An 11,716-nucleotide genomic window follows, 5' to 3' on the forward strand; every position below is an offset into this window, starting at 1 on the left:
ATAAAACATCAGTCATGATCCCCCTCTGTTTGCACCATAGACTGTATCAATGTAGTGGACGTAGCCACCGTGACACCACCCACTGGGTTGTGGAAGCCCATAGTTTGGCATTTTGGCTGTCGCCATCTTGTTTTTTTGAATGAGCGGCAGGTCGGCTGTCAGGTAACAGTCCCTGGACTGACATTATTTAGCTATTTTGTTAATTATAAAGCATAACATTATTACAGCGCAGTGGTGTTGTGCTAAATTATAGTTTTAACACAGCTGCACCGTAACTTTAGTCCTGCTAGTGTTTAACATTACAGCTGACAGCTGATGAGAGTTGTTCTGGGTCCACTTCAGAGCCCTGACAGGGTTACCTGGAGCCGAATTACCTCCGAGGTTGTCTCCTCTCCAAAACAAACAGACCCGGTCATTAAAACATTAAAACACAGCCACGTAGCAATGTTAGCGTTAGCTCTGTAAACAGCTAACAGCTGATCCAGGTCCGCCAGAGAACGCAACGTAACTTTTCGTTTTTATTTACCAACTGTTGTTTCACAGCTCCTGACTGGTGAACAACCTGCAGTGTTTGAGAGCAATGTGCTCATGTGTGTTTCTCTGTCTGCAGAATCCGGACCTGATGTGGCCCATTCTGCGTCCAGAACTGCCAAACTGCTGCGTTTATATAATGTGTTAATATTTCTTTGTTCCTCTCTCTGTGCTGGAGTTCTTTCAGAACTTGGTGGCTTGATCCAGATTATTATTAAATTGGTTGAATTTTAATAAGAGTGTGTTTAATCATATAGTGTATCAAGCTTATTACTTCAATATATTTACTGCAAATCTGATATTAATATTTTACTCATGGATAGGGACGTTAGGCTGCTGTATGAATGAGCACTTTGGAGATAATGATAGTAATTATATACATAAGCCTTTATATGTCTGGTCTGGTTGTATACTCGAGAAAGATTGTGAAAATGGAAGGATTTAGGCGGAGTAGTGGATTGCATATAGACAACATATTGCTGTGGTATTTACATGGTTTGAATTTGGTTGTGGGCCCAGGGGGGTTTATATAATGATGACATACAGTAATCAAGAAGTGAATTTGTGCATTATACTTTGTCAAATTAAGCAAGCCAGGCAGCCTTCCGTGTTTGAGAACGGCGCTGTTTTTTAATCGCCCACTAGAGGGCTGCAGCGCCGCAATAACCAGCCTAGTTCAAATGAACAAAATGAACGAAATGACTCAAAAAAAAAATTAGTTAATTTTAATGAACGAGATTTGAATGAACGAGACTGTAAATGTAGTGGCAGAAACCTGCTTCCATGAGATGAGATCTCTCTCTCTCTTTCTTGCCCATGTTTAGGTTGTTTAGATTGCAATGTTGACAGAGCACAAATTGACATATATAAAAAATTAAAATATATAATAATGTGATAATTAAGTTACTTTATACAAACAACAATGGTTCTCTGTTGCATGAGGAAATACATTTAGGTGCAATATGGCACTAAGTTGGAGAGTTTCTGTGTGTTTAATTTAGCTCTCTCTCTCTCACACACACACACACACTGTTTGGAGCAGGTTTTTAGTCTTTGTTCTATTGCTACTGCACTCTAAAAAATAAAACATTGGGTCAACAAAAAAAATAATGTAACGTTTTCCACTAGAATTTTTTAATTAAGACTGCTGGCAGAATTACATGAATTCAAAGCAATGTTTTGTATTTGTGAGTATGATGAATTACCTTTTAGGCTACAATAAAACACATTTCTAGGTAACATGAACTTAATAATTGTCAACATGAATGCAAGTATTTAAGTTGATCCAACATAATGTTTTAAGTTAGGCGAAGAAGCTTTTTGGCCACATTAAAACACATTTCTAGGTAACATGAACTTAATAATTAAGTTGATCTCTGCAAGAGTTAAGTTGTGTGTTAGCGAGTTATCTTTAGTATTTATTTCTTAGCCAGCTAACTGGCTAACGTAGATACTTGTAGTTAAATGTTGCTAGCCTACATGCTAACTGGAGAGGTGGCTAATGGGTAATCCCATAGACACGAGCCGTGGGGCCGCCATCTTGAACCGGTCACCACTCAGTGTAATCTGTTTGGCAGGTGTAATGAGCTGTCAGCGCATTTAATTAATCATAACTCACTGAATACTGAACTGATTTTCACGCAAAGGTCATACATGTAGCTATGACACAGAATACATGGTTCGGCGTATTTTAATATTCATAGTGGGCTCAACAGTAATAGAATATTCTGATATATGATATAAAGTGACCACACGTCCGAGATCAAAACTGGGAACATAATCCCCAAAAAGGGGGAAAAAACGGGGACATTTCCAGTTTGACTATCAATTTTTTTCTATTTTAAATTAATACTATTACTTCTATTCAGAGTTTTGTTCTGCATGGACAGGCAGCCAATAACGGGGACTGTCCCTGAAGCCGGGGACGTCTGGTCACCCTATGATATGTGATGCAGGCTATGATAGGTATTTTGCAAATCACACACTATAAATATGATAGAGAAGCAGAAACAGATAGTGAGAGTAAAGTCAGATATTTTAATAAGTTGAGCCAATACAATATATGATTAACAAACAAACAATATATGATTAAATTAAATTAGAGTCTACTTGAAGCTTTTTATATTTGTCCCTCTCTGTCACACACACACACTGTACTAACACGTTCTTCTGCATCCATCTCCTCCCAGCCCTTGACATTTAGTAGCCCAACACACACACTCAGACACACAAGAAAGCTTTGCATGAGCTAAAACCGACTGTTTTGCAGAGCTTCTTTCTCGTGCTCCCTTTCTGCAGTTCAAGAGAGGTGAGTTTGGCAATGTGGTGCAGCCTTATCCTGAGAAACACAGACACAACCAATGCCAGCAAGTCAGAATGATTGTTGTTGATGCCAAACTGTGTCTCCTCAGTGTGTTCCCCAAGCAGAAAAACGTCCTCCGTTCCAATCTCCTTCAGGATGATGTGTGTGACTGTCGACACCTTAGGAGCTTGCACTGTTGAAGCTCGGCGCATTACCCTCTCTGCAGTTCTCAGCACCTTATTATAATAATAAGAATAAGAATAAGAAAATAAGAACAAAGCAACCTTAATATACAAATATGGAATATGATTTAATTTAATTTCTGATTCAAGTCTCAGTTCAAGATCCTTTGCTCCTTCTCAACTCTCTGGTAATAATCTATTCACAAAATACAACCAATAGTACAGTAATGTTATATCTTACTTGTGAAAAGTAATCCCCGAACCCTGTTTGCGATGGTCCGCCGATTTGAGCATGAATATGCTGCACAGTGCTCTGGCATCTTGCTTTCTTCAGCTGCGCAACAACCGGTCCAAGATGGCGGCCGCATTTCTTGTGCCCAGCGGCCAATAGGGTGTCTACCTCTATATATGTCTATGGGTAATCCCATATTAAGTTAGCTTGCCAAGACATTTTCCCTGGCTGCCTGGCCACCTATTACTCCCGCATTTGAGCCTACTCAGTCAGTGACAGGCTACAGCTACTAGCTAACTTTAACTCGGCACACAGACTGTACTATCAACACTGCTCTAATTTCAGAGTAAGGACTTCCAGATTTCGGTATTCGGTTACAGTAGGCTATCACCAACAGAATCCTGAGCGAATGCAAATAATGTGTAATTAAACATAAAATTACTTACCATTCAAAACATTATGCTTAAATGAGTTTCAGCTGTGGCCCTGTGGTCACTCGTCTGCCTTGAACATGCCTGCACATGCAAGAGAGGGAAATTGTGGGCCCTTTACATGTCAACAAATTGTATTATACGTTAACAGTAAATTTAATTATTTTTTGATTAACTGAAAATGTTAAACGCTGACAAGTCATGATATTATATTGAATCAATAGGCATAATTTGTGTGTCATCCAAGCTCAATAAAATAACAATTACAAGTAAAAAGTCTAACAGTATCTCAGAACTTGATTTTTTAATTCACAACAATATATATATTTAAGTAATGACTAAATGTTACTTGAATTAGTTTTTAGAGTCTGTGGAATGAAGTTGGTTCAATGTGTGTGTGTGTGTGTGTGTGTGTGTGTGTGTGTGAGTGAGTGTGTGTGTATATATATATATATATATGACCTAACTATAAAATATAAAAAAAATTAAAAGTAGCTTAGATGTAACTAAGCTACTTTGCTGTAACTTAGCTTGCTACATTTCACTGGGAGGTAGTTTCTGTGTAGTGAAGCTTCATTTAGCGTAGAATAGCTAGTAGCTTAGCTCACTACATTTTCCAAGTAGCTTTCCCAACACTGACGAGGTGCATCAGTAATTCACGTTAGCTGTGATTTTAATTAGGATGTTAAATTTGGCTAGTGAGAAACAAGATTAAAGCTAAATGTACTTACAGGAAAGAATAACCAGCTGACTCCTTAGTGTCTTTTAGGACAGCCGAACACTGAGCCAGATATTTTTAGGCAACCAAAATGTTACAATTAACATTCATGAACTGAAAATACACTGTGAAAGTGTCAAAGTTGTTAGATGAAAACACTGAGGTGCCGGCATGGACCTCTAGTTGGTCCTTATATAGTGGGTGCTTTTTTTCACACATTTCACACAGCAGACAGGTTGAAGTCCGGTTCATCTGGTCCGGACCAAGAGAAAAAAATTGATACATTTTTGCATTTTAGCTCTGGTCCAGTTAATATTCACACTGACTTCTTACCAACGAACCAAGAGGAGAAAACAAAGTTATACAGACTGACGGGTAACACGTTGATTGAACAGTTGTGGCAAGTGTTATCCTGCATCATCAGCGCATCATCAAGCTCTAGTAACTTTGACAGTGACAATTTATGCAGCACATTAATGCTTCTGATGTGTCACAAAGAGCTCATGAAGAAATACATGCATACATACATACATACATAAATACATACATACATTTATTCATTTAGCTGACGCTTTTATCCAAAGCAACTTACAATTGCTATATGTGTCACGCCTCTGGAGCAACTAGGGGTTAAGTGTCTTGCACAGGGACACATTGGTATCTCACAGTGAATTCAATCCCCGCTCTCTCACACCGAAAGCATGTGTCTTATCCACAGCGACATCACCCGCCCAAATAATTGATTATAAGCAGTATTAATATTATTAGACTGACTGCAAATCTACCTGTGTTATGAAGAATGAAGTAGAGATGGGACAAAGAGGAGGCGTCTTCGGGGCTTATAATTGTGGGATGGCTGTCACAGACTTTTCAATGGACTTTGTAAACTGAAAATGTACACAGCAGTTTTAACCTTGTTTGACCTATTAATCTGTAAAAATATCTATGCTGACGTGCATATGAAGTTACCAAATGATTTGCATAAATCATATCAGGTCGATTATAACTGAGTAACAAATTTCATGATCAGCAGATGGACTTATTAGTAGTTTAATTTTGGAAATAATGCTAAAATCACCTATCTGCTCTGTTTTCAAACCTGCAGGTTGCTGCTTGCTCAGCACTAGTCAGTATGCTGCTTATACTATCAGATAGCTCCACATTTCAACTGCTGCTCACCCCTCCTTCCACCATTTACAAGAAATGGCAGTAGTTCTTTCAAACTGCAGGAAATACTGCACAAACAGGACTGAAGTGAAACTGCATCTCTTTGTGGTATGTACATATATAGTAGCCTATACAAACAGAACATACTGTTCAGTAACTGTCAGTAACAGTCCTGTGTCTAGACTGAGGCACATGTCACATCTTCAGTGTCTTATGCACTGCCCTAAACCCAATAGGAAGTCTGCCATTTTAAATTTAATGTTCACGTGCTTTACTTTTATAAATTCATCCTAGCAGGTTAACCAGATGCACCTCAAAAAAAAGTTTTGAGTTTTTACTGAATGCTGTTGTCATGGCGAGGTGAACTATTGTTTTTGTATACATGTTTCTCTCCTTCAAGTATTGCTTTTATAAATTACACAATTATGTGTACACGTATAGTCTTTCTATCTCTGTTTTGTCCTTTTCAATGATAATCATTAAGTTTTTAATGTTAACCTCAACAGATCTTGACAATTTGTACCAACCTTTTGTCAATAACAACAGACTTGTAGTAACGATCTGCTTTCATAACTCCTCTCAGTCAATATATGTCGTATATTGGCCGTTATGATATGCACTAAAACAGGGACAGTTGGTAATAGCAGTATAATAGGTCTCCTTTAAACAAAGTTCGAGAGCTAACATCAAGTTCACACAAGAAGATGTTCACAACAACAGTTTGGCCCTCCTGGACTGTGCTGTAGACATTGAAGAGGACAGGAGCCTGCAAATTGGTGTTTACAGAAAACCCACACACACAGACCAATACCTACTCTTCGATTCCCACCACCCACTGGAGCACAAGCTAGGGGTCATGAGAACACTGCACCACAGAGCGGAAAACATATCAACAAGCGCCCAAGCCAGAGAGAAGGAACAGAACCACCTTACAGCCTGTGGATACCCTAAATGGACCTTTGTGAAAACAGCCACATGATCCAAGAAGAACAAAACTACAGGGGAGGAGGAAAAGAAGGTCAAACGCAACGCAACACTGTGATTCCATACGTGTCTGGAGTATCAGAGAAACTCAGGAGGATTTTCAACAAACACAACATCCGTGTGTTCTTTAAACCCAAGAACACACTAAGACAGATGCTGGTCCACCCCAAAGACCGCACACCCAAACACAAGAAAAGCAATCTAGTGTATGCGGTCCAGTGCAGTGAGGAATGCACAGACCTGTATATTGGGGAGACTAAACAACCACTGCACAAACGCATGGCTCAACACAGAAGGGCCAACTCCTCAGGTCAAGACTCTGCAGTCTACTTACATCTGAAGGACAGAGGACACTCGTTTGAGGACCACCATTTAGACAGAGAAGATGGATGGTTTGAAAGAGGTGTCAAGGAAGCCATCTACACCAGTTGAGAAGTCGTCATTGAACAGGGGAGGGGGTCTACGCCACCACTTATCCCCCACTTACAATGCTGTCCTTTCATCACTTCCCAGGAAACTCAACAAACGCAACCTATTGGCCTCAGGTGAAGATACCAACGATGGTCGTTCAGTCTTGGCCTCGGGTAGTCCTAACGACTTTAATGACTGTTACAACAACCAGGAACACTAACGAACCAGCAGCATCAACAATCCTGGCAAACGACCCCACTGAGGTTAAATAGCTGAGTTTCCCTACCAGTCAGTCAGAACTGAGTCCCTTGGATGCGGAGCGAAACGTCTTCCAGTATCTTCAACCAAGTCCAGTTGCCCTTGACTTGGATAACTATGACCTGAATGACTGAGAAGAAAAGTGTTTTATAATGAGTTTCAGCTCATTTTTTAGCTGTCCGGCTTCCAGCTTTACTGTTTTCATTCACTCTCACAGTACTGCAGCAGGCAGTACATTCAGAGAGAAAGCTTTAAAAACTCATTGTACACTACCAGCTAAGCACCAAAAAGCTGACAGACACACTTTGTGAACATAGTGGAGCATTTAGCAGCTAAGATAGCTCCAGATATTTCCTTCAGGAGATTGTTAGAAACCAAAAACAGAGCTAAAAAAGAGTGAATACTATTTGTCAGGTGGCCAGAAACACAACTCCAAACGAATAATCATGTGTAAATAAGCAGCTACTTGCTATTAAGTTTTTAGTATTATATAGAAGGTGACTATACATCAGTTTTGTGTCCACAACTTGTTTCTGCTGCCAAAGTGTTAAAAAAAAACCCTGTTACTGCAGGTTTTAATTCCAACTATTTAGTCATCCCCTTATGCAGTCACGTGTATTTTTAACATGTCTAAATATATTGTTAATATATTTAATAATATATATAGTTTTTTATAACGAGCCCCAGTCCCGTGCATGGAACAAACGTTTTGCCATTAGGTCAGTGTAAGACACCAAGTTCCTGAAAATCATTTACCTGTGACCTTTGAACTCTTGATTGGACAATTTGACAAAGGTTTGGTCTTTGGTCTCACATCTTTATTTCTAGTTCAGTTAAACACAAACACACACATAGTGTATGACAAATCAAATAATGTACTATTAGCCTGCAGAAAACCAAAGTGCAGTGATTTAAAACACAATAAATAAAATAACACAATAAAAAAGAAAACTTAGTTAAAATGTTATTGACATGCAAACACATTACACTGTCAAATGTTAATATACACATTAAATATCTCCTTAGGCCATATTCACATACTCATGTAAAAAGAACGCTAAATGATAATTTCAGACTGTGTCATGATGAGTGACTTAACCTTCAACAAATAAAATTAGCTTCATCATTCACTCAGATAATGGAGAAAGAGAAATTGTGAATATATTTCTGTGGATGAAATAATAATAACTTTTTTTGTTCTTGTGTGTGAGCATCTGGAGGGTTCCTCTGTAGTTAAACAGTCTGCGTTTATGACCACTCACTTGGACAATCTTACAAGATCCTTTCCAAGTTGTTTGATTCCTCCAACTATAGCTTCACCAGCTAGAACCAGAGGATATAATGGATTAAACTCATCAGCTTCCTTCCTGGCCTCCTTTTCAAATCTGGACTGCAACTTTTATTTTTCCTCTCTCAATTTTTTTCTCATGCTGTTCGGTTAGTTTTTTCATCTCCCTCTCTCTGTCATCACGATCTCTCTGTCTCTGTCTTTCTAGCTCTTCCCTCTCCCTCTTTCTTTCCTCATTCATCTCCTCCTTCTCCCTTTTTCTCTCCTCCTCTCTCTCTTTCTTCTCCCTCTCTCTGTCAGCATGGAGTTGCTCTTTAATTTTCTTGATCTCTTTTTCATATTTTTCTTGAAGTTTCCTTTCAAGTTTCTCTCTTTCTTTCTGTATTTGCTCTTCCTTCTCTTTCAGGATGCGTTGTTTCTCCTCACATCTTGTTGGTGTAGTGGCTTCCTCCGTTCCTACTATATTTCTGATCTTCTGGAGCAGCTCAGTGACCTGAGAGCGATTCTTCTTCTCCTTGTTGTTGAAGACATGGTACTGGTCCTTACATCAGGCCACTAGTTCTTGAAGGTCTGAGCTTTCATCCAAGAACTCCTCAATAGTGTTTTCTAAAAGGTCACCACCAGTAAAGAGAACCATGCTGTATCTGTCTGCAGGCCAGCCAAAGATTTCTTGAATCCTTTGCACCGTCTGTTTCTCCTCTTCAATGTATCTGCCCAACCTGATGACCACCAGGAACACGTGGGGTCCAGGAGGAGCAAAAGAGATGCACTGCCTCATATCTTGAGTTGTTTTATTCATTCCAAACCTGGTGTCAAACAGGCCCGGGGTGTCAATGACGGCACCCTGTTGCCCATCCACCTCAGCTTTGCTCTTTGCACAGTCTACAGTCATGGACTTTGCACTGAACTTTGATTCAAAGCACTGTCGTCCCAGAATGGTGTTTCCAGTGGCACTCTTCCCATTACCAGTCTTCCCCACCATCACTATCCTCAGCTCCTCATCTTTTGTTCTGCTAAATCCTGTATGTAGGACATGTACACCCAGTTCAGTGTCTGCTGCAGCTACCCACAGAAACCTGAATAAATGAAAGTGAAGCTTGATGTAGTTGTTTGGGTTACAGAACGATTCAAAAAAATATATTTGGGATATGAATGGGAATATATTCAAAGCACAATATAGTCTTTAAACTTTTTGAATCAATATATCTATCGAGAGAACAAGAGATGCTTTTTCTGAATAATTCTCCACCATAAGCACCATGAGAGCCAATTATTATAAACTGATTTATCAAAATATTGTATTTGTTAAACGTTTTTTGTAACATAACACCTTAAGTTTGTAATTGACGTTTTTGAGGAGTAGTCTAAAAACAATTTATCTAATTAAAATGCCAATGTATGCAGTAACATCCAAAATCTAAGTTTGTGTACTATAATAGTACTCAGTGTACTACCTGTGTAGAACATTGCTCTGCACAGAGTAAACTTTGAGACTTGTTTTCCATTTTTATGGAAAATAAATATGGAAAACTCTACAAAAGTCAAAAATTAACTGTGCGTACAGTCATGATAATTACTTAGTATGTCATTATAATTCATCAGATTTCTACCTGTCCTTCCCGCCAGACGAGACCACCATCTCTCGGATATATCTGCATAGATGAAGGCTTGCCACCTTCAACTAAACCTCTCTAAGACTGAAATCTTGGTCATTCTAGCCAAGCAATCTATCCACCATAACATTAAAGTACAAATTGACTTCTCAACCATCATTCCAACCAGGGTGGACATTATTAATTACCTTTTTGTCCTTTTTAGACCATGTTGCTGCTGTCTCTCGGTCGTGCCGCTTTGCTCTATACAACATAAGAAACATCAGGCCCTACTTTACTCAGTACGCCACCCAGCTTCTGGTACAGGCCATGGTTATCTCTCGCCTCGACTATTGCAATGCCCTCCTAGTGGGTCTTCCAGGTTGAGCAGTGAAACCCCTACAAATGGTTCAGAATGCAGCAGTGCGTCTGGTTTTTGATCAGCCCAAAATGACTCATGTCACTCCATTAATCAGCTACCTCCACTGGCCACCCATGGCCTCCCGAATCATATTCAAGTCACTAATGCTTTCATGCAGAGTGACTACTGGGTCTGCACCCTTCTACCTAAACTCCATAAAAAGGTGGGTGGTGATGGCGAAGGAGAATAAGACACATGCCTTTGGTGTGAGAGACCCAGGTTCAACTCCGAACTTTGACACGTCCACCAATGTTCCTGAGCAAGACACTTAACCTCTAGTTACTCCAGAGGTGTGCGACCTCTGACATAAATAGCAATTGTAAGTCGCTTTGGATAAAAGCGTTAGCTAAATGAATAAATGTAATGTAAATTTAATAATACAAGCTTACTGCGCTCCTCCAACGTACGCCGCCTGGCTTTGCCATTCCTACACACAAAGCAATTTCAGTCCCGGCTGTTCTTATCTGTAACGCCACAATGGTGGAACAAGCTACCGCATGCCATCAGGGCAGGGGTGTCCCTCTCTAACTTAACTCCTGCAAACACATCTCTTCTGAGAACACTTTCTCTTATAACTTTGAAAGGGCCTTTGCTTGCATCATCTTGTCACAAGATCTCTGACGTAATCTGCACTCTGCGCATGCGTTGGCGTCTGTAGCCACCTGTCGGAAGCTCCGTCTTAAACCGGACTCTTATCCAGTCTTAATCCACTCTTTTTCGTTACATTTTTTATATCCTTTTTATTTAACTTAACTTTATTTAAGTTTTACGTGGGTTAAGGATTTTAGTCATCCGACATGGATTTTAAGCTAGATGACAGTAAAAATGCGATCAACGCTACTGATCGCAACAAAGCTCCGGTGACTATGCTAGCTGAGATAACTCTGCCCCATGAGGACTGCACACTCCTTAAGAAAGCGAACAAGAAGATTGCTGACCTTATGGAAGACATCCGACGACTTTCAGAGGAACTCAAAGAGAAAGATTCCCTGCTGACTGGCTTTATGGATGTGGCTTCAGTACAAGCCAAACAGATTGTTTCTCTTAGCACAACCGCTAACATCCAGAACACCGTGTTTTGGGACCCCTCTAGCCTTCCCAGGCTTTCATCCTGCTCGACTCCGAAACATCAGTCAACCTGGGCTGAAGTGGTGGTCCGTGGCTGCAAGAGAGGCTCGGATGGGGCTGCCTCTCCTCCG

General features: G+C 39.9%; 1 pseudogene; it reads right to left on the bottom strand.

Moving 5' to 3' along the window:
* Positions 1 to 2,790: 2,790 nt before the first annotated feature.
* Positions 2,791 to 10,143, bottom strand: LOC123966838 (annotated as a pseudogene).
* Between the last annotated feature and the right edge of the window lie 1,573 nt (positions 10,144 to 11,716).

Source organism: Micropterus dolomieu, unplaced genomic scaffold, assembly GCF_021292245.1.
Source record: "Micropterus dolomieu isolate WLL.071019.BEF.003 ecotype Adirondacks unplaced genomic scaffold, ASM2129224v1 contig_14376, whole genome shotgun sequence".
Classification (NCBI taxonomy): domain Eukaryota; kingdom Metazoa; phylum Chordata; class Actinopteri; order Centrarchiformes; family Centrarchidae; genus Micropterus; species Micropterus dolomieu.